The sequence below is a fragment of the Protopterus annectens genome, chromosome 5.part1 (genome assembly GCF_019279795.1).
Source record: "Protopterus annectens isolate FY-2018-M chromosome 5.part1, PAN1.0, whole genome shotgun sequence".
NCBI lineage: Eukaryota > Metazoa > Chordata > Ceratodontiformes > Protopteridae > Protopterus > Protopterus annectens.
The window spans coordinates 534,239,868-534,263,513 of NC_056736.1; the positions used below are offsets into that span (position 1 = coordinate 534,239,868).

The following is a 23,646-nucleotide window of genomic DNA, read 5'->3' on the forward strand; positions in this document are numbered from 1 at the left end:
GTTCTGCTGAGACCTGAGCCTCATCACATACTTTCATTTCTCATTATAAATTTGAACTTCTTTCCAGGAACAGGGCATCTTTTGGCTCAGCTGTGTTCCAGAGTATCCTTCCATGAGGACCACCCAGGTTTTTGTTGGTAGCTAGGGACTCTGTCCCACAGGTTGAAGACTAAATGAAAACAACAACTTCAGATAAATAAGTTATGTACTTACCATAACTTTCCATCCGATTTGTTGCTTTTCATTTGTCTTCAACCATCCCTCCCTCCATCCCTCTGCCTTGTTTGGGGCTTTGTAGTGGACTGGACTGAAGGAACATAGACCCTCTGGTCCTGGCTAGCTTTCAGCATGTGGGCCTTTAGACGGTTGTGCCAGGTTTTATAGGTATGTTGGCCATTTACGTGGCTGCATCAAATTCAATCTGAGGGGAGGAAGGAGAGGGGGGCATTATGGGTAGGGGAGTAGTTTGGACTTTGGAGCCGATGCTGGAGTATATGGCCGAGTCAGATCCATGCCGGATCCGAGTCCCTCAAGTTGAAGACAAATGAAAAGCAACAACTCAGATGGAAATGATAACTACATAACTTATTTTTATAAAGCGTGCTGTTTAATGCTAGGGTTAATACTGTTTTAATAAAATGTTTTTAAGCTTTATCAACATTTATTTGCTTGTTTGATGAGGTGGAGAATTAGGACCTTCATTTTTACCTTGATTGAGAAACTTAGTCTTATTTATGTTTAACCAGAAAACTCTAGGATTGATACTCAGTATCTTTTGAAAAGACATAAACTACGTTTAGATCTATGTCAGATACTTGCAGAAATTCATTGGAGTATGGAAAGCATCTAACAAAACAGGAGTTGCAAACTTTCTGTAGACAGCCCCCATGGCTGTCTTTATTAATGATAATTTCATGTGTAGCAAATAATGCAAGGTTAAGTGTGAATTTTTCTTTTCTTTTTTTTCTTTTTGGTTATAAAGGAGCTAAGGTGTTAATAATTGACATAAGTTTGGTGTTAAAGTAAGGACGACCTAATGAGGGAATGTAACAGTATTTTTATTTAACAAACTGTATTACAACATGTGGGAGATCAGTCATTGTTTTTCTTTAACAAGCTGTAGTTCATACTCAGTTTTGAGCTTCCTACTATTTCCTATAAGCTTTATTACAACAATGTTTTGTAACTATGAAGTATAACATATAAATTAAATGTTCACATACATCTAGTACAAGGTGAAATTCAGACATTCATCCATCCATATTTATTCTTCAAGTGCCATTAGCACTACTACTCTGTTAAAAAAAGGAACACTAATAAGGCTCTAAAACAGGCTAAAATGCGAATGGAATGGCTTTTTTTAAGGGCATTCTTCTTTAAGAATGCCCTTTTCATCCGGTTGCACAGATGCAACTGGTGTGTAAGACCTGTTTTCGTCTTCTGTGTCTGCACGATCTGCTGTTTACATCTTCATCTTCTGTGTGTGCGAAATTTGAAAGCCAGAAGATGTTTGAAATGCAGACTATGAACAGACAAGTGAAAGGTAGATGCGTTTGTGTGTGTGTGTGTGTGTGTGTGTGTGTGTGTGTGTGTGTGTGTGTGTGTGTGTGTGTGTAGAAGCTCTGCAACTGTAGTAGATGAGAGTAGCTAGATTTTAAATTTGATTTTAAAAGTTTGGAATAGTTATAAAGCGTCCTGTTTATTGCTTAAGTTGGTACTGTTTTAATAAAATGTTTTTAAGCTTCATCAATAGTTATTTGCTTGTTTGAAGTGGAAAATTGGGACCTTTACTTTTACTTTTATTTGTTTATTTACATTTGTTAACAGGACAGTGTCTTGCTGAGTTAGAGATGCGTTTTTAGCAGAGACCCGGGGAGAAAAGCTCCAGTACAGTAAAAATTAGTTAAAGTTCAAGTAGTTATGAACAAATTTATCAATATGCATGTAACATATTTACATAAGGATACTAGTGGTCATGAATTAGCAAAATGTACAGAATATGCTAATAAGCAAGGTTACATAAAATTTATGAAATAATACAGAGGTACACAATATCCAATAAACAAAATCTGTCAGTGAAATACACAAGTCATTTGGAGGAATCAATGAGGTTATGAGTGTCAGCTGCAAAAGTATTTGCAAGGGGAGAAGTTCAGTAATAGGAAACTTAGTCTTATTTATGCTTGACTGAGAACCTTATAGTCTTATGTAGGCTTAACCAGAAAACTCTAAGATTGTTATTAAATATCTTTTGAAAAGATGTAAACTGCATGTAGATCTATGTCAGGGACTTGCAGAAATTCTTGGGAGTATGGAATGTCTGTAGACAGTCCCCATGGCTGTCTTTATTAGCGATAGTTTCAGTGTAGCAAATAATGCAAGGTTAAGTGTGGATTTTTCTTTTCTTTTTTTTTTTCTTTTGTTATAAAGGAGCTAAAGGTGTTAATAATTGACATAAGTTTGGTGTTACAGTAAGGAAGACCTAATGAGGGAATGTATCAGTATTTTTATTTAACAAACTGTATTACAACATGCTGCGGGAGATCGGTCATTATTTTTGTTCAACAAGCTTTAGCTCATACTCAGTTTTAAGCTTCCTACTCCTAGTTCCCTTAAGCTTTATTACAACAAAGTTTTGTAACTATGAACTATAACATATAAATTAAATGTTCACATACATCTAGTACAAGGTGAAATTCAGACATTCATGCATATTTATTGTTCAAGTGCCATTAGCACTACCCCTCTGTTAAAAAAGGAACACTAATAAGGCTCTAAAACAGGCTAAAATGCTAATGGAATGGCTTTTTTTAAGGGCATTCTTCTTTAAGAATGCCCTTTTCATCCGGTTGCACAGATGCAACTATTGTGTAAGACCTGTTTTCGTCTTCTGTGTCTGCGCGATGTGCTGTTTCGTGTTCTGTGTGTACGGAATTTGAGTGCCAGAAGATGTTTGAAATGAGGACCATGAACAGATAAGTGAGAGGTGTATGTGAGTGTATGTGAGTGTATGTGAGAGTGTATGTGAGAGTGTATGTGAGAGTGTATGTGAGTGTATGTGAGTGTATGTGAGTGTATGTGAGTGTGTGCGAGTGTTTATGATGGAGGGAAGGAGGTTCATACCTCTTAACTGTCCCTGATTTTGACTGAAATTTTAGCTCTATCCCTCTTAATCCCACGTAAAATTGGTGACTTTTGTAGAAAACATGATGAATTACCCTTAATAAATAATGACAATAATTAGAGTTAAAGACTACTTTTACTTTAGAAAAATGCATATTCACTCGTTCTGTTATCCTGTCAATGTTTTAAGTTAATAACTGTAATATATGAAAAGTGTTCCTGATTATTTCTGGATTTGTCTCTGATTCTGTTGGGATTTGTCCCTTTTTGGTTGAGAGCTATTTGTGTGTGTGTGTGTGTGTGTGTGTGTGTGTGTGTGTGTGTGTGTGTGTCTGTGTCTGTGTCTATGTTTTACTTACTAGGTAGCATACCTCTTCACTGTCCAGATATTTGCCCCATATGTTTGGTCTGTTCCTCATAAAAAGGACTGACGTTTCAGACTTCATATCCTTTGGCATACAGTGCTCAAACAGTGATTGTTTTAATTGGTTCCTTATAAATAATGTTTTTTATTTTGAACTTATCTGTCCTGAAATAATTTTCCTATTTTCACCACTCCCCAACTGTAAAGGTCGAAAAACCACTGGTCCACAGGATACTGCTTTTTTACAGCTTGTGGTTACTTCCTTTACCAATAGCAAAGTCAGAGTTAACAACACAAGCTGATATTTTAACAAAACCCCCTATTTAGTAGCATTGGTACCAAAAGAGAGAATGTATTCTCCTAGGCCAAAACACTTCCATGCAGTAGTGTAATTTCCTGTTATATTCCATTAATCTTGAGAACAAACAAAAGTATGTATTAGTTTTTCCAGTACTAAAACTGCACTGCAGCATAAAAGGATGCTGTACTCCTGAGTCTGCTATCCTTCTGATGAGACGTTAAAAGGTTCCATCTACCTGAATTGATGGTAGCTTGGGTGAAAGTGAAAGATCCCATGGCACTTACTGAAAAGAGTAGGCGGAGTTCTCTGGTGCCCTAACTGAATTTCCACTTTTCATTATGAGTACCACCTCAGGTCTCCTTTGGAAAGAGGCCATTGGCCTAGTGGGACTAAACTAGTCAACTGAAGTGTAAATAAAATGCCTTGGGATACATCTGATTTTTCCAACACTGTCCTAGTGAATTTGGAAACATTTGCTGTATCCTATTAAGAGTGTAAAAATATTTATGAAGTAATTTCTAAATGAACGTTCTAAACTTCTGGGAATGTGTAGCATACTTTAGTAATTGAGTAAGTCATTCCCCACTGTTTGAGTAAATTGTTTGCCAATAATTCTGTTCTGTTCCACTTCAAGTTTGTCTAATTGGCTTTCTAATGAAATTTAACAACTTGTGTAACTTAATGGGACTTCCAGTATGGCTGCACACTAAGTAGCAGCTTAATTTCAGCTCTCCCAGTGAGAAAACCAAAACTCAGAAAAGACAGCCAGTGAATTTGTCCTTTGGGGTATATTTTAGTTACTGGCTAGTAAGTGCACAGCCTGGATGCCAGCAAAGAAGAAATTTAGAGAACCTGAGAGAAAATAAACCACAAAAGATGAGGAGAAAACTCTGGTTGGGAAGAATCATGTAGCTGTTCATCAAAAAGGAGTTCAAGCTCCAGCTTTGGTAACGACATGACTTATTTTCTCCTCTAAATTACTGTAAGTCAGATGTGCTCAGAGCTGAGTAAAATACATGAAACACTGAAGGATTATATCAACTCAAATAACAAAAGGCAGGAAAAGATGGAAGAAGCTTTAAACAAATATTCAGATGGGCTGATAAAACTGCAAAAATCAGAGGCTGAAATGAAGAAAAGTTTTGACTGGGTATGAGACTGCTTAAGAAGGGATGTTTCAAAAAATGGTACATTAGAGAACAGAACATGTAGGGGATATCTGAGATTTTCTGCTGTTCCAAAGAAACTGGAAGGAACAGATTGTATGATTTTATGAAAGCACAAATAAGCAACTGGACTGGTATCCCACAGCAGGAGTTGTTAATTGAAAGAGCACAAAATGTCTATGCTCAAAACCTGGCCGTGAGAAAGTAGTCAAGACCTCAAATACTAATGATCCAATCCTACCCAGAGCTGGTGGACATGCTACACTTAAAGAAATCCCAATCCCTCAGAGACGCACGCTCCAGGGATCTAAACCTTGTCATCACAATGGACAAAACATGCTGGAGGGATAGGTTCCTGACCCAGAGACTCCCCAGACTCTGGAATAGACTGCCCGTACATGTCAAACAGAGCGCCTCTTTGGCTCTCTTCAAAAGGAACCTTGATGATTGGATGGGAGATAGGAAATTCACCCTGGGGATCACGTCAGTTTCCCTGCTAGACAGGGGTCCAGGGAGGTAAATACTGTGGGAAGAAATAGCCAGGGAATTGTTATGGCTGGGCTTGTATAGGCCCTAGGGCTGATAGCCTAGTACCACCCTATGAACCTACGAGCAGAAAAATTTCATTCTGATAAAACTGTGGCAGAAGGACAAAGTACTAAACGTGGGAAACAGTTATGTGGAAAGTGATTACGCACTGTACAACAGGCAGGAAAGAAACACATTTATTCCAACAATCTGGGAATGTCAAGAAGTAGGTGTGAGATTCAAGCTGTTGTATCCAGCTATATTCATAATAGTTCTTCCTAGAATATCAAACTCATTTGTTTATATAGAACATACTAAAGGGGTAATGCAAAAGTTTGTCCAACAAAAATTGAGCTGTTGAACAGAAGGGGACTCTGCGTCTTATCCTTCTGATAATAAAGGTCATAGAGAGACCCTGCCAGTGAAACTTTTCCAGTGTAACAAGGGAAACTGCTTGAAAGACGGAGAAAAGCACAGGAGTTGACTATAAGAACTAGGATTGCTCTGGAAATGAACCAGAGACTGGAGATGGACATCAACAGGTAGAAGGTAATCATCTCAGAAATGAATGAGCAAATGTGGGATAACTAAGCATCAGTCAGACTTTTGAAATATGCTTGAACAAGAAAAACTGGAAATATTGGACTTTTTGACTTTGTTAAACTTGTAGGGACTCCAAAGCATATATCCTACTTCACTGTAAGTAAAATCATTTTTAACAGTATTTTTGTAAAACATGACATATACTGCATGTTACACAGTAAAACCTGATGTTTCCTACACATTTCTCAGTTCTGCTGTCATGTGTTTACTTGGTGATATTTAGTTAAGTCTGAATGTTTGTGACCTCAAGAATTTTAGCCTACTAGACCTGTTTGTCAACATCTCAGTAAGTTCTTGCAAATTAGTATTCATTACTTCAGTAGGGTTGTCTGTCCAGCCTAGTCTCTGCTTCCCCTTTCCTCCTATGCCTTTAGTTTTTTCCTACATATGTTGTCTTCTTTAGTGAATCCTGCCTCTGCATTACATGTTCATAGAACGAGTTTTAGTTTTTTTCCTGCATATGACTTCTTTAGTGAATTCTACCTCTGCATTATGTGCTCATTATAGAATAGTTTTACTATTTCATTGTCCAGTGAATGGTGTCTCTGTTTTTCTTAAATACTCATTGGTGTGATCATCTTGCATTCCATGGAAATCTCAAGTGTTTTGTCCAACCCTACAGTTTAGAAGCATTGATTTTCTGGCACACAGCCTACAGCCTTACTTGTATTTCTGTCAGAGCTGGATTGTGTTATTAATGGAAGACAACACTATCTAGAGCTTTACTGATGATGTAGATGTTCTCGCTCTTTAAAATCTTTTTCAGATTTGCCATACCTTTCCTTCCATGAAGAGATTGTCTTTTAATTTCATGTTTATAATCAACGTCTGCAGAGATCTAAGAGCACAAAAAAATAACATCTGCCACAGCCACCATTTCTTTCCAGTGATTTGCAAACAATTAATAGGGCTTGGTGACATAATTTTAATGTTTTGATGTGGAGCAGCAAGCCAGCTTTTGCACTTTCCTTTCACCTATATCAACAGGCTGTTCATATCTTTATAGGTTCATAGGTTCATAGATTATTACTAGGATAACTGCCTTTGTAGGCCATTTAAAGCCTTGCCAATTACCCCATGTGAGAATCAAACCCTGCATCTTGTGTCTGTAAGGGAAACATCTTAACCATTATGCCAACCTCCCACCAACAGGGGTACATCATCTTCATATCTGACTTTTTTAATATTTCTCCTGGCAATTCTGATTCCATCTTCTGATTCTTCTAACCTAGTATTTCACAGGATATATTCAGTGTATGACTTACACTGTCAGGTGACAATATGTAGCCTTATTACACTCATTTCACGCTTCTGAACCAGATAATTATTCCATGTTCAATTGCAACTGTTGCTTTTTATTTTGCATAAAGATACTTAAGGAGGAAAATAAGGTGACACAGTTTATGGTCCACACAGTCAAACACATTAGTGTAGTCAATAAAACAAAAGTAAGTCTTTTTCGGGAGCTCCCTTGCTTTCTTCTGTTATCTAGCATATGTTGGTAATTTGTTGTCGGGTGCTTTTGCCCTTCTAAAACCAGTATGAACATCTGGTAGTCTTTTGCCGTTATATTGCTGGGGTCTAGATTGCAAGGCTGTAGGTGCTGTGTTTCGAACAAGGAACAAGTGCATTTTGTTCAATAATGTGAGCTCTTTTTAGTGTTACCCATTTTAGGGGGAGTGGAATTGAAACTGCTCTTTACCAATTCAATAGCCACAACTTTGTTTTCCAAATTTCCTGGCAAATTCACAACACCATAACAGCATTGTTTTGTACGATTAAAAATGCATTTGGAATTTTATCACTTCATGCAACCTTATTATTTGAAGTCATTCTTTTAAACCTCTGTAAATTAGGCAATCTTGATCTCTAAAGAATACCTCTGCTGAAATCTGAGCCAGATTATAAATGCAGACGCTTCAATTAATGAAGTACAATAATTTACAAGGTGTCTTTCTAACCAGACAACAAAATGAGCAGACATGGTGCAGGATGTCATTATTACCCTAATAGGACCCACAATATCTTTTGAGAGTTCAACTTTCATCTTCTCCCTGGCCCAGCTATGGGTTTTTGCTGCAGTACTATGAGTCCTCAAAAGACTATCTTAGCCCATATAAGGCTACCTTAGAATACCAACAATGAAGTTAGAATGACACAGACTACTACTTTCCACTTTATGAAAAGATTTTGGGTATTCCAGATAAATAATAATAATAAAAACTATATCTGAACCACTCACTGGTATTTATGCTAATCAGACAGACCCATCTCCCAAGAGTTTTTAGCCTTTGTTCCTGCATAAAGAGGAGGTTAGATAATTTTTCTTATCCTGGAAAAAAAGACTTTACTAGAACATAGAAGAATGGTTTGAAAAGTGTACAACATTAATGATATTAAGAACATTTGAGTCCACTGGATTTTCTGACCACAGTCCCACTCTTGTATGTTCCATTTACTAATGCGATCTTTGCACTTGACTTTTCACTTCCCTTAAGATAACCTTGTAGTTTCATCTAATGAAGGAACTAAATATATACCAAGATGCTTGAGTGACTTTGCAATTTCCATAGTTGAGGAGATTGCCTTTACAACGTTTGAGTAGGAGAGTAACTTGTTGCTGTCACTTGTGTGTTGGGGACTTTAATTTGCTACCCAACAACCAATCAGTTTTTCTCAAGACCACAAATAACTATAGTAACTGCCTCTCTGGACTTGAAGGTTCAACAAATCAACAACATACAAGACTAACCTAATTTCAACCATGCCTCGTCCAACATCCTGCAAATCTGACCTCCTAAGAGCCAATGATAATGGGTATGAATACAGTGCAAACAGGAAGGAGGAGAGTAGGTCACTCTGATGTGTTCCTCTGCTTAAATAAAAAGGAAGGTGAGCTCAGCATTTATCTTAACCTGTGCATGTCTTTCTTGGTATATGTGTTGCAGAAAAATTATGAACTTTTGAGGGATGGGTGGATAATTTTAATGATAAAAATAAATAGTCTCGCTCATCCTGTCAAATTCCTTATTGGCATGATCTGACCCCTAACACTCCCCTAGCCTGTCTGCCAACTTTATCAATAACAAAGTTTTAATTATATTAAATATCTGTCTGCCTAAAATAAAACTGCATTAGTCTGAATGTACCTAAGCAGGAATAACCTGGGCTACCCTGGATGCCAAACGAGATTTTGTGATCTTGTAAGCTAGGATTTATAGGGCCTTTCCCTTATTTTGGGATCACTGACACCACTGCCTCTTTCCATGAGGAAAGAACCTGGAAGGTCTGATCAGTCATATCCAACTCATTACAGCTGAGTGTGCCTCCAGGAATTTTTGCAGTTACCTCCTACTGCACCCCTAGTTGCCAAATATTGCTTGTTTATATTTGCATTAGTAATTCCAAAACCATGCTACGTACAAGGTTTCAGAATATTTTTTTTTTTGAAGCATACATGATGACAAGCACAGTTGTATTGATATCTGACCTCTGTCAGCAACTATGTAAGGTGATAACTTCATTTTTTTAAAGGCTGAAGCCACACCCACTGGGAGTTAAAGGTAGACACTCAAAAGAGCTGTATTAGAGGGAAGAAGTTAAACCTTGATGTAGCTTCTTCTCCCATACTGAAATAATGCCAGTGTAAGTCTATCTGGACTGGGAGACTTAGCCCTTGGAAAATGACTCAACACCCTGTTTAACTGTTCCAACCAGTGTCAACAAAGTTTCTACCTAATCAAGTGACAACAAAGTAAACTCCCAGCCTTGTATAAATTTCTTCTGTCCTTTCTTTGGCCAAACATTATTTTTAGCATTATTTTGTAAAGATCAAATTGAATATTTTTGTAAGTTGCAGTCCTAGTCAGCTTTAGCAACCTCCCAAAATGTTCTGCTGTATTGAGCCCCACAAATGTTTAAAAAAAAAAAAAGGAAGAAAAAATATTCATTCTATGAGTGCCCAGCACTCAGAAGCTGTGGTGCAGTGATACAGAGGTTAGCATTGTCGCCTCACAGCCAGAGGTTCTCCTGTTTGATTCTCGGTTGGGGTGCCTTCTGTGCGGAGTGTGCATGTCCTCCCTGCATTCGTGTGGGCTTCCTGCAGGTGTTCCGGTTTCCTGCCACATTCCAAAGACATGCCTCTGCAGCATTTCTCCCCGGGCCTCCACTGAAAATGGGCTCTGTCCCATTCGGACTTTCCCCGTAAACAAATGTTAAACAAACAAAAAAAAAGATATTACATTTGCCGTCTACTTTCATTAATTAGAAGTTGCTTGCCATTCTTTTGTTATTACAAAACAATTGAAATGTATGCAGTTAGCTATAAGCTGCACCTTTAAGCTACAGCTAATTTAACAATGTGCTATTTGAGCTCCTTCAGCTTCACACTTCAACAGTTCTAGCTTTGTTTTACTTTTTAGAGTTCTGTGATTAAGCAGCTTTATACAGTATCATACTATGAGACAGCTAGGGGCTTGTACTGAACAAGTGATGACCTGTAACTCTGCCTACAGCAATGTGTCATTGTAAAAACAACTGGTTACATTTTTCTTTACCAAGTAGATGAATTGTTGCATCTTCCCTACAGAAGAGTATCATTATGCCTGTTCAGGAAACACAACTATGAACTTTGCAGTAAAGCCTGAACTAAAGATAAACTTACATTAGTGGAATAAGCAGAGTTTAAATTAACTGAAATGCAAGGCAATACATTTAAAATGGGAAAAGGGCAGTGAGGATGATGATGATGGTGATATGAGTGCTAACAAAGCTACAAGGTGAAGTACACTATAGTTTTGAAAGGTGCTGCATGTAAGTCATTGAGACCAGCTCATATACCTGGTTAAAGCAAATAAAGTATAGCAGCTCGCCAGTGAGGAGACAAAGTTCACCCCTTCTTTCACATAAGTGCCACATTTGTATTTTCAAGAGATGGTGCTTAATGCTTACGGAACAATGACAGCATTAGTGACTTTGGCTGCAGCAGAAGGGCATAGAAGCTAAAATAAAATCACTTGGGAGTATGCAAAGGCATTTTTGAAACACAAAGTATACATTAAGCTTCCTGGGAATGAAGTATTATTTTTAGACACCATATTTATAAGAAACTACATATAATTCAGATACCTAGATCTGTGGCTAATATATACAGTGATTCACAGAGTTACCTATCTCAATGTTGAGAAGTTATTTTATACTTGAGTACAGATTGTATCCCCAAACAGTGTTGTCAGGGAGTCTGTATTCCAGTGTGTAAGGCTGAATTCTCCAACTGGATGGCTTGCCTGTTGAAATGTCAGCATTCAAAATGCTGAGTGCCGACAGACCAAAAAAAAAGTAGATGAAAAATCCAAGAGAAGAAAGAATTCCAAACATCACATGTGAGAGTGTTCAATCTCGCCGTTTGTTCTTACACCTGGGTTCGAAGCCGATCCTCGGCTCCGTGTCGGCCGCTTGACAAAGCTCTGCATCGAGAAGAAGCTCGAGACCAACCTAACTCCCACAATCCCCCTCTGCCTTTACCTCAGATCTAGTTTGCCGCTGCAAAGATCGCATCATTTTGATGAGCTCGGACCACCTGAAAGATAAGATTGATTATTTCTTATAATTCTTTCATTAGTTTTTCTATACAAATTTCTCAGATTGACTGTGTGTACGTGTGAGTAGTGTATCGAGGGTTTCTCGGTTCCATATATAAGTTTTATTACTCTTGTATACTTTTGAGTTTCCCTCGGGGCCTACCCCACCCTTAACTGGATTTGACTATTGGATGTGACTTAAGTTTCTGGATTTGACAAATATTACTGGATTTGACTTCTTTGCTGGATTTGACATTTCTACTGTTTTTTCACTGTTTTCTGGATTGGAATTTGTTACCATGTCAGAGAAAGCTAAATCAGGCTTCAAAAGGTGCCAGTGTGGACAGAAGATGTCTGTCACAGACAATCATAGTTCCTGCGTCTACTGTCTTGGCCCTCTCTATCTGCAGGAAGACTGCTCTATCTGTCATTCTTTCAGTGGAAGGGTCATGACAGATAGGCGCAGGAAACTTATGGATAGGGGTCTTTTGAAGCCTGCATTCCAAGAGGCTCTGGATGCATCAGACCAGGCATCTAAATCCTCGAAGGAATCGAAGACGTCGGAGCCCAAGTCATCGGCTCCGAGCTCTTCGTTCAAAGTTTGATCACCGGTTCCACAGACTTCGGGGCCGAGTGTTGAAATGTTGTCAGTTACCGAGCCTCGAGTCTTGGAACCGGTGACGGAGCTCCCTCCTCCGGCACTTTTGAGGTTGGCTCCGTCTTCGATTCCTTCGACGCGTTCTTCCAGGCCCCTCTCCGACACCGATGTAGACCGCGTGGTGCAGAAATTGATGGAGAATACAGCCTTATCCAAACTCATTTCTGTCTCCTCCCAGTTGGTGTCGAGACTCGAAGGCCTTCCCTTATCTCCACCTGTTCCTCCTCCGATGCCTATCCAGTCTTCGGAGCCGGGAGAAGCTGACCTGGTGATTGTGGAGCCCTCGGTACCAGAGCCGTCCTTTTCTCGGTCAGTACCGTTCACCTCGACTCCGTCGGATCCAGTACCAGAGTCTTGGAGCCGAAGATCCATCCTTGGGTCCGGGACCGAGAGTTGGACCGATGTTGCGGTTCCGACTCTCCCTCTCGGGGCCTCGGCTCGGATCGACTCGGCTCCGTCCTCGGGGTCAATGCCTTCGGTGCCTGTCTCGGGAATTCCTCCGACTTCTTCGGAACCGGGGGATGTCTCGACTCGGGACCCGGGGGCCTTCGAACTCATGAGGAAGGTGTTGTCTGTTCAGACAACCACTTCAGCAGAAACAGCTTCTCCTTCCCATAAAGGGCCGTTATCCTCCTCTGCACCCACGGCTACATCTAAGCGTCGAGCACCAGTGTCTCAGCCACCCCTAGAGGGTGCCCCTTCTTCCTCGGAGGCTTCTTCGGATGCCCCCCCCCGAGGAAGTTCCAAGGAAAAGATTGTGTAAGAGGAGACACTTAGATTCTCCACAAGAATCATTGACATCGGACACTGACTTAGATGAGTCAGAAGGGTCCCCAAAATCACCCTCGGAGGATGTCTCCTTTTCTGACATCCTGGAGATCCTAAAGCAGAGAGGTGATTGGCAATCCCTCCCCCATTCTGAGGATGAGTCAGTCTTGCTGAAGGCATTCGGTGCTCGCTCTTTCTCCTCCTGGGTCACTCCGCCCTTCGATGAGTTAATGGAGCTGATTGCTCGAAGGGCGTGGGAGACACCTGACACAGTGGAGCCAGTCCCTAGAAAGCCTAACAAATTTATTACTGCCCCCCAAGATAAGGCTTATCTGACAAAGGGAGTGGCAGTGGACGCTATGGTGGTGGCAGCGGCCACGAAAAAGGAGATGTCGGAATCTTCCTCATCTGTCCATCCGCCTAATAGAGATTCTAGGACTATGGACAGGTATGGGAAGCGCATTTTTAGTTCAGCGGCTTTTTCTATGCGATCCCTGAACTATTTGACCCATTTTACACGTCTACAGAGGGATCTAATCAAAGAGTTGGGAGATACCCTCCAGGGTACTACAGATGCTGCTGTCTCGGAGAAGGTTACAGCACATCTCAATACCCTAACTTCTATTGTACACTCGTCCATGAGGCTGATCTCATATGCAGCCGAAGGATCGAGTAGGGCAGCAGCTTCAGCGATTGCTCTTCGTAGGCAGTCCTGGATGCGCTTATGTTCATTTGCGGAAGCCTTCAAGTCTTCCTTTACTAACGCCCCATTTGATGGTGCCACTCTCTTTGGCCCTAAAGTAAAGGAGACCCTTACCCGGTGTGAGCAAGAGGGAAAGACTCTGTCTGCTGTCGGAGAACATTTTTCCACCCCATCCAGACCGTACCCCAAAGGGCAACGTGGTGGAAAAATGTGGTTTCGAAAACCCCAGGGTTCTTTTCCAGGCGCACAGGGTGATACCCCCTCCAGAGGCAGAGGAGGGGGTAGAGGTGGAAGACGTCGCCCTGGCAGCAGAGGGGGTCCGCAAAACCAAGGTGACAGGGATACACTCCCCGGGAAACCTTTTCAGCACTCCTGAGAGGAGGCCCGACTGTCCTGCTCTGGAGGCAGTCGGGGGTCGCTTAGCTTTGTACCCTCAGGCCTGGCAAAATCTTACATCAGACAATTGGGTAAAAAGCATTGTTACCAGAGGCTACAAAATTCCCTTCCTATTGCCCCCAATTCCACAGAAAAGACTCCCAGATGTGCCGCCCCATCTGCGAGGCCCTGCAGCTACAGAAGTTTCAAAGCTGCTAGAAAAAAAGAGTCATCCAACCAGTCCCAGCGGACCAAAGAGGATTCGGAACTTACTCAAGGTTATTTTTAGTTCCAAAAAAGACAGGGGACTGGAGGCCTATTCTGGACCTAAACAAACTCAATACCTTCATCAAGAAAGAAAAGTTCCGAATGGTCACGCTTCAATCGATCCTTCCATATTTACAGAAGGACGACTGGATGTGCTCAATAGATCTAAAGGACGCATACTACCACATCAAAATGGCCAGGGCGTCCAGGGATCACTTGCGCTTCTGGCTGGGAGCCAGTCACTTTCAGTTTCGAGCCCTGCCCTTTGGTCTGACCTCAGCCCCCAGGGTCTTCACCAAATGTATGGCAGTGGTAGCGTCTCACTTGAGACGCCTCGGATTCAGGGTGTTTCCGTATCTGGACGACTGGCTCCTTTCTGCCACCACCGAGCGTCGACTGATTCAGGCCAGGGATTACACAGGTTACACACTACAACTTTGTGTTCATCTCGGAATTTCCGTAAATTTCGAAAAATCTTTACTACAGCCATCACAGCATATCTCATTCATAGGAGCAGAATTGGATATGCATTGCTTAATTCTAAGGCTTCCCCCAGAAAGGATAACCTCCCTACAAAGCCATATATCTCTTCTTCTCTCATCCAGAAAATCCCCAGCGAAACTGGTTCTGAAGGTTTTGGGCCTCATGGCAGCTTCTCTAATTGCGATACCCTTGGGAAGACTGCACATGAGAGTTCTTCAATGGCTTCTGTTTGCACAATGGTCGTTCCAAAAGTTACCCCTGACACACGAGATCTATATCACAAACATATGCAAATCGCACCTGGATTGGTGGCTTCGAACTTGCAACCTCTCCAGCGGAAGACCATTCGTGCTACCCACTCCAACAGCAACGGTGACCACGGACGCTTCCCTGATAAGGTGGGGGGGCACCTTTCAGGGACAGACAGTCCAAGCCGAATGGACCAATTTGGAATACAATCTGCATGTCAATGTTCTGGAGTTGAGGGCAGTGTTTCTAGCGTTGCAACACTTTGCTCCCCTTCTTCCTCTAGGGACAATTGCAGTCCAGACGGACAACATGTCTGTAGTCTGGTACATAAACAAGCAAGGGGGAACCAAGTCTTACCAACTATGCAGAGAGGACATGAGAATCTGGCAATGGGCAGAGTCCACGGGTCGCTTTCTCATAGCAACGCACATCCCGGGGTTATCCAACGTCATAGCGGACAGGTTGAGCAGAGCCATCCTGTTACCTCACGAGTGGTCCCTCAAACAGTCAGTTGCGAAGGAGATTTTTCGCAAGTGGGGCCAGCCTTCCTGCTATCTGTTTGCGTCTCCAATGAACGCCAAATGCAGAAGCTATTTTGCCCTATTGCCCCCTCCAGGGGAAGTCCCAAGGGATGCTCTAGTTCACGATTGGCCCCCGGGTCTCCTGTATGCCTTTCCTCCTGTTCCCCTGATTTCAAAGTTTCTGCAGAAAGCCAGCAACCTGCAAAGGACAATTATCCTCATTGCCCCATTCTGGCCTCGTCAAATATGGTTTCCCTTTCTTCTAGCACACCAAATGCGGGAACCCTGGATCCTGGACCCAGAGCCGGATCTACTGACCCACTCGTCAGGGGCTCTCCACCCGTCGCTTCTCTCCCTCAAACTAGCAGCTTGGCTGCTCCGCTTCCCTTCTTAGCCAGGTCTGAGATTCTATCCCCTGCAGTTCAAAATATTCTGGTGGCTTCTCATAAAGCATCCACTACAAAGATTTACACCAGTAAATGGAAGCGTTTTGTGCATTGGGCAACTACACAACAATTGGATCCCTTAGTAGCGCCTCTGAATAAAGTCTTGGAGTTTTTAACCGAATTGTTCCACCAAGGGGCTTCTCTGGCCACGTTGAGAGTGCAATTAGCTGCCATATCGAATTTCCATGTGGGAGAAAGTGGGGCTCCTATTATGGCTCACAGACTTTGTAAGGCCTTTCTAAAAGGATCTTTCCATATTAGACCACCAGTTAGAAGTCCTACTTCACCTTGGAACTTGAACCTTCTCTTGTCACAGCTGATGCTACCACCCTTTGAACCAGCCTCTTCCTGTCCTTTGAAGTTTTTGTCATGGAAGACCCTCTTTCTGGTGGCTATCACATCGGCCAGGCGGGTATCGGAGCTTCAGGCTCTATCAGTTCAACATCCTTATTTAATTTTCCACCCTGACAGGGTTTCTCTTCGCACTAATCCATCCTTTCTTCCCAAAGTTTGCTCCGTTAATAATATTAATCAGTCCATTGAACTCCCCACCTTTTTCAAGAACCATTCCAATAAGTTGGAATATATGTTACACAAGTTAGATGTTCATAGACAACTCAGATTTTACTTGGACAGAACAAAGGATCACAGGAAAACAGACCAGCTCTTTGTGGCCTTCTCAGACTCCAAGATGGGTATGGCAGTTACAAAACGAACCCTGTCCAAATGGCTTTCTGACTGCATTATGTTTGTCTATTCTGCCTCTGAGCAAACTTTGCCTGTCAAGCCCAAAGGGCACTCTACAAGATCAGTATCTACATCCCTGGCTCATGCAGCTCGCCTACCGTTAGACACTATTTGTGCGGCTGCCACTTGGTCTAAACCACATACCTTCATTTCTCATTACAAAGTGGACAGGATTTCTAGGGACAGGGCAACCTTTGGTTCCACTGTGCTCAGGAACGTTCTTCCCTGAGTTCCTCAGGAACACGGAGCTGGGGACGCTACCCAGGTGTAAGAACAAACGGCGAGATTGAACACTCTCACATATAGAAGTTATGTCCTTACCATAACGTTCCATGTGGAGTGTTCATCTCGCCTTTGTTCTTACATTCCCACCCTCCCACCCTCAGGAAGAACATCCAATTTAGGTGCCTGGTTTGTTTCTCCTGCTTCTGCCTTGAGCAGTTGTTGTGCTATGTATATAGTTTTTCTTGTTTGGTATGAAAGTGTTATGCTCTCTTCTGTTCTCTGCTGGTTTGCTTGCAAACTAGATCTGAGGTAAAGGCAGAGGGGGATTGTGGGAGTTAGGTTGGTCTCGAGCTTCTTCTCGATGCAGAGCTTTGTCAAGCGGCCGACACGGAGCCGAGGATCGGCTCCGAACCCAGGTGTAAGAACAAAGGCGAGATGAACACTCCACATGGAACGTTATGGTAAGGACATAACTTCTATTTTTCTCCTTTAAACTTATTTTTTTGTGCGTGGGCAAGCCCCCACCATGCTCTGAACTAATATATATCAACTCTGAGATTGCCATACCGTGGAGAAAAGGGAATATTCTGGGAAAATGGCCGTCTTAAACTTAGCATTTGTACATCTGTTTTTTTTTTTTGCTAGTCTGTGTGTTTTAGGACTCTCTGTAGCATTTCAAATGGTTACCTTTATGACATTTGTATAATGTTATCAAGTTGCCCCTCACTAATCTGTAGTTCACAAAATGTAAACCCAGACTTTTTAGGTATCGTGAATGGAAATTGTATTCTTTCCAGCCTTTTAGCACAAGTCATATTGCACATACAAACATGGCATGAAATTCTCAATGGGGCCAAATCAGTACTTCGTACAGTGGACAAAATGACAAGTAAAAAGATCACACAGAAAAATCTCATTGGCAAAAACATCAAAAACACTCTTGTTAAACAAACACTTCACTGTGTATGTGTATTGCCTTAGATCCATGGAAAATGTCTTGTTCTACCTACCTTAACAGCACACTTAAGTAAGCTAACAGATGGCTTAAGGGAACTAGTAGGAAGCTCAAATCTGAGTATGAACTTAAAATATCCAACAAAACCAAAAAATAACAACAAATCCTGCTTAAACTATGCGAGAAAGTTAAGAACCAATGTCCAAAAATGTTTGGAAGTTAGTCCACAATAATACTACACTCTCTGACCCAAAGGAAATAGCTAATATCCTAGCTAACAAATTAGTGCAGATTTTACTCCACCCACAGTTATAGCTATTCTACAAGTTCACATTTCCAACCACCTCTTTTAACTACTATGGAAGAAGTTCTCACAGCCAACTCAAAAACAAAGAATGCATAACTTTCCAAGATGGCTTCATACTGTTCAACAATGTAATTTCAGCTCTCCCCGTGTGAAAAAAGAAACTGAAAGACAAGGGCCAGGAACTCTGACAGTTTTAGTACATTCAGTTAGTGGCTAGTAAGTACACTGCCTGGATGCCAGCAAAGAAGAAACTAAGAGAGCCTGAAAGAAAATCAGCTAAAAAAGGTGAAGAGAAAACCATGACTGGGAAGAATCCTGCAGTTGTTTATCAAAAAGTAGTTCAACATCCAGCTTTGGTGCAAGATATGACTTCTAGTAATCTAGATGAAAAAATAAGTCAAATGTTGTCAGAGCTAATTAAAATAAATGAAACACTGAAGGAGTATATCAACTCAGATGGCAAAAGGCTGGTAAAAAATGAAAGCAACTTTAAACAGATATTCAGAACAGTTGATTAAACTGCAAAAATCAGAGGTCAAAATGAAGAAAAGGCTGGCTGAGTATGAGACTGCTCAAGAAGAGATTTTTCAAAAAAGGAGTAGAATTAGAGGACAGAGCACATAGGGAAAATCTGAGATTTTGTGCTATACCAGAGAAAGTAGAAGAAACAGACTGTGCTCATTTTATGAAGGCACAATTGAGTAATGGGACTGGTATTCCACAGCACAAACTGTTAATTGAAAGGGCACACAATGTATGTATGCACCAAATCTGGCTATCAGAAAGTAGCTAAGACCTGTATTAGGAAATGTGCAAACTTACCAACATAAACAGTTGATCCTGACAAAACTGTGGCTAAAAGGGCAAAGTATTAAAAGTCTGAGACCAGAGTGTTTGTGCAAAATGATTATTCACTGTATACCAGGCAGAAGAGAAATACATTTTATTCCAGCAATCTAGGGATGTTGAGAGGCAGGTGTAAGCTGCTGTATCCAGCTGTCTTCAGAATATTTTTCCTGGAGGATCAATGTCATTTTTGATGCAGAACAGGCTAAGGAGGAAATACAAAAGTTTGTCTAACAAAACATGAGCCATCAAGCAGAAGGGGTGGGGTTGCTTCTCATTCTTCTGATAATAAAGTACACTGAGAGACTTTGCCAGTGAAACCTTTTCCAAAGTGAAATGTATGAGTGACCCAGAAAGCACTGATGTTGACTAGAAGAATTGGAACTGAACTGGAGTCCTGAATTGGAGATGGAGATGAACAGGAAGGAGATCAGGAACATGGAAATGACTGAATAAATTTGAAATAGCAATGCATCAGTTGCATTTATGAAATATGGCTGTATAAGAAAAAGTGGAAAGAGTGGACTTTTTTGTCTTTAAGTTTGTGAGGAACTGAAGGACATTTGCCATAATTTATTGTCATTAATGTCTGGAGGGACACTGAGGGGAGAAAAAGAGGAAGGAAAAAGGTGATTATAAGTAAAACAATTTCTGTTCTTACCAGTATTTATATGAAACTTTTCATGATATAAATTACAAGTTTTATAGTAAAGCATTTTTAGTTATTGTATGTGATAAAGATAAAGTAAGCTGATGCCCTTTTTCCTTCTACTTTTCAAATAGTAAGAAATTTAGGCATTACAAAGCAAAAAGAAAAAAAAAAGACTAGACAAAAGCATGATTAGGTTAGTGGCTGTAATCTTGGGTTGCTGCGATGTGGGAAGGAGTGCAGAAGTAGAGCGATCATGATATACATAAAGCTAATATGTTTTCTCTTGGTTTTCCTTAGGTGAATATCTGGATTATCTGGATTAAGACTGTTGGCTTAATCTAATAACTTTTAAGTGGAAGCAAGTAAATAAGGGAACACCGAATATAATGAAATATTTTCCTTTAGCTATCAATGTTTCAACTTGTCTTTAGAAGCCTGCAGCTAAGGACTAATTTTTTTTCTCTTAGTATTTCATGGAGACATGGTGATTATAGAGCAGTAAAAAAGACAAAGTACTTTTTATTTAAGGAACTGTATTAAAAAAAAAGCCAAAATACTATTTAAGGATAAAAGTTAATGTTTTCTGAAAGCATGCAAGTTATTTTTCACATCTCGGAGAGGAATAGAGGTAGAAAAAAATAACAGATACCAATTAGTTTAAGTAGAAGCACATGCAATAACCTGCATCTAAGCATGAATAACCTCAACTTTAGATTAGTTATGGCCTGTGTTTGCAGCTGTGTACTTGGGGCAAGTGTTCCTTTTAAAAGGGTAAACTTCATTATTTGAAGATGTACATAGCTTTGTGTGTGTTAAGTTATCAGATTATGGTGGTATTTTCTGGTATGTGTGTGTGTGTTTGAAGGTTTTTATTAAAACAAATAGTCTTGTAAAATGTTGCATGGGTTCCAATGTCAATAATAAGAAACTGTATAAAGATCAACCTGCCAGACATTAGTGGGTGTAGGTATCACAAAAGCTGGAAATAGACATTTAAAAAAGCTGTCATATATGATGGGTGGGAATAATGAGGTCTTACCATAATGGCAACACTTTCCATATTAACCCAGAATGTGAATGGTTTCACAATTATAGACGAATAGGAAATAATATTTTTTAGTTGTGCTAAGAAATACAGAATGTAAATGGCAGTGCTATGGGAGACACCTTTGGAAAGAACTGAGCATGTGAATTTGATAAAGAAAAGATTTCAGGATAGATATTCAAAAGAATATTAGGGACAAAGGAAAAGAGGAGTACTTCTGTTAATTACTAGAGTGGCTCCAATAGTAATAAAAGAGGAAAAAAAAGGTAATGGCCGATTTGTGGTAGTAAGGGGCTACTAGCAAGGGATGAGGATTATGCTGGTGTGTATTTATATTCCACCTAAAACTGCTATTATGGAGCTTAAAATGTTTTGGAAGAAATAATCAGCTTTTATCAGGGAATATTCTAGGTGGGAACTGGAGTTTCATTGTAAACAGTGATGATGTATCTGGGAGTCCCTAGAAGGGAAAATGTATCATAAGAAACTTATAAAAATATTTAGAATGAAAGACGTGAATTCAGTAGTTGGAACTCCAGACTTCTAAAACATTTGACACAGGGACTTAGGTAACAGAAAAACAGAAAGGTTTATTGCCAAATGTAGGGAGCTTATAACAAGGAAGATAACCAGTGATCCTGTAGAGGCATTAAAAATATTTCAGAAATTTTATAAAAATTTGTATAAAGCAGAGAAGTGGGAAAGTAAAGAAAAAGCACAAATGGAAGTATTTATGGAAGACTTAAATATGCCAAGATTTGAGGTAAATGAGGCTGAACAATTAACAGTCAAGATAGAAAATGAGATAAAAATGGTGATGTGTAATCAATTTGCAGTAAACTCTCCAGGAATAGGTGATATTATGATCAACGTTTGGAAGCTAGGAGGGAAGAAAGTGATAAAGATCTGGAAGGTTTTGTTTAATGATATTTTTAAAGAAGGGGAAAACCAGCATCCTGGAAAAACACTGTTGTGGCTGTAATACCTAAAAGTGGTAGAGACTCATTAGATCCAGCTTCATATAAGCCTATTTGTATGTTAAACCATGATTACAAAGTGTTTGTCTATAATGGCTAAAAGAATGACAAAGGTGTGGCCAAAGTTAACAGATATGGATCAATGTGGTTTTGGTGATGGCAGGCAAACACTTGACAACATTAACAGAACAGTGATCCAGAGGGAAGCAGAATGTAAGAAAATTCCTCTGTTGTTTTTGGGTTGTGATGTAGAGAAAGCATTTGACATAGTAAGCTGGGATTTTATGATTAGGGCAATTGAAGCTTTTACATTTCTTGATACAATTATAAGGTCAATTAGGAGGCTATATGAGGAATTTCAGGCAAGAATTAAGTTGGGAGAGTTTCTCTAAGTTGTGTGAACAGGGGAATCAGGCAGAGGTGTCTTCTTTTGCCTTTGTTATTTGCGTTATATTAAGAACCATTAACAAAGAAAACAAGGGACTCAGAAATTCAAGGATATGATTGGTATTGTTTTCAATATAAATAGGCTTTATTTGTAGATATTATTTTGTACCCAATAAAATTTTTTTTTTTACAGGTCATTATTTCATATTTGCAGTAATTTGTCTGTTGGTATTATAGAGTTTCCTACTCATTGCTTGGTTATTTTTCCATAAAATAATTAGTTAATAATTTTTTTTAGCCTCTTCATCTTGTTCTGATGTTCTTTGTGTTTCACTGTTGCAGTCATCACACTTGGGTTATCCTGCCAGGGGTAGCCCTCAGTTGGACCAAATACCAAAGGCTTAGTATTTCTGCGTCGGTTGCTGTCGCTCCAGGACTAACGTCAGGTCATCAGTGGTATAAAATCAGGCAGCCGACACCATTACATCAGTCTTTCTTGTCGAGGAGCCCAAAGCAGAAGCAGTCCGCACGAGTGCCGGTCAGCCGCTACCCGAGTTTTTCATTTCCGAAATTGAAGTTTAAGTCTTCTAAAGCTAAGTACCCCATTGGGGATCCTTTTTCTTGCTCTAACTGATGTCAGAAAAAGTTAACAATTGTCTTGCCTGTGGAAAGCAAATACCACACCGAGATTTCCATTCTTACTGCGTCACCTGTTTAGGCCCAGACCACGACATCCCTCACTGTTGGTTTTGTGCTTTGTTCAATGCCCGAACTATACGTCATTGGGCCCTTATTGTAGCTAAACACTTTTTCTCTCGATCTCCGTATTCCAAAATGGCTTTGGTAAGCCATCTGACTACCTATCTTCCAAAAAAAAGTAAGGATAAAGACAGAGACAGACCGCACAGGACCAAACCTGCCAGCGACGTTTCCGTTAAGCTAGTTGCCAGTTCGCTGGTACTCAGTGAGGTGCTTTTGCAGCCCCTGATGCCCGCTTCTGTGGATTCGTAGGCCGCTACCGAGACCCGTTCAGAGTCCGGTATGCTGTGAGACTCTTCTTTATTAAGGATTCTGTGGATGTCTCTACCTTGGATGGGTCCAGAGCTGCTGAGCAGGCACCGGCTTCCGAGGAAGTTTTTCACACTACCGATATTCAACACAAACTGATGACTTCTTTTGTGTCTTCAGGTCTTTCTAAAACTACGGTGTTTCTAAGGCCCAGGGTACGAAATACGCCTAAAAAAACAACGACCCAAACTCAAGCACCTGCTTTCATGTCTCAATATCAAATGCTTAGAATGGCGGAAGACCTTAACATGCTTATTAGGGGAAGACAGCCTACCCCTTCTAAAAGAAAAAGAGACTTGTCCC

General features: G+C 40.5%; 1 protein-coding gene across 1 annotated transcript in view; it reads left to right on the top strand.

The window, feature by feature from the left end:
• QTRT2 (queuine tRNA-ribosyltransferase accessory subunit 2) overlaps nt 1-23,646 on the top strand; it is an 837,401-nt gene that overhangs the window by 508,381 nt on the left and 305,374 nt on the right. The window lies entirely within an intron of this gene.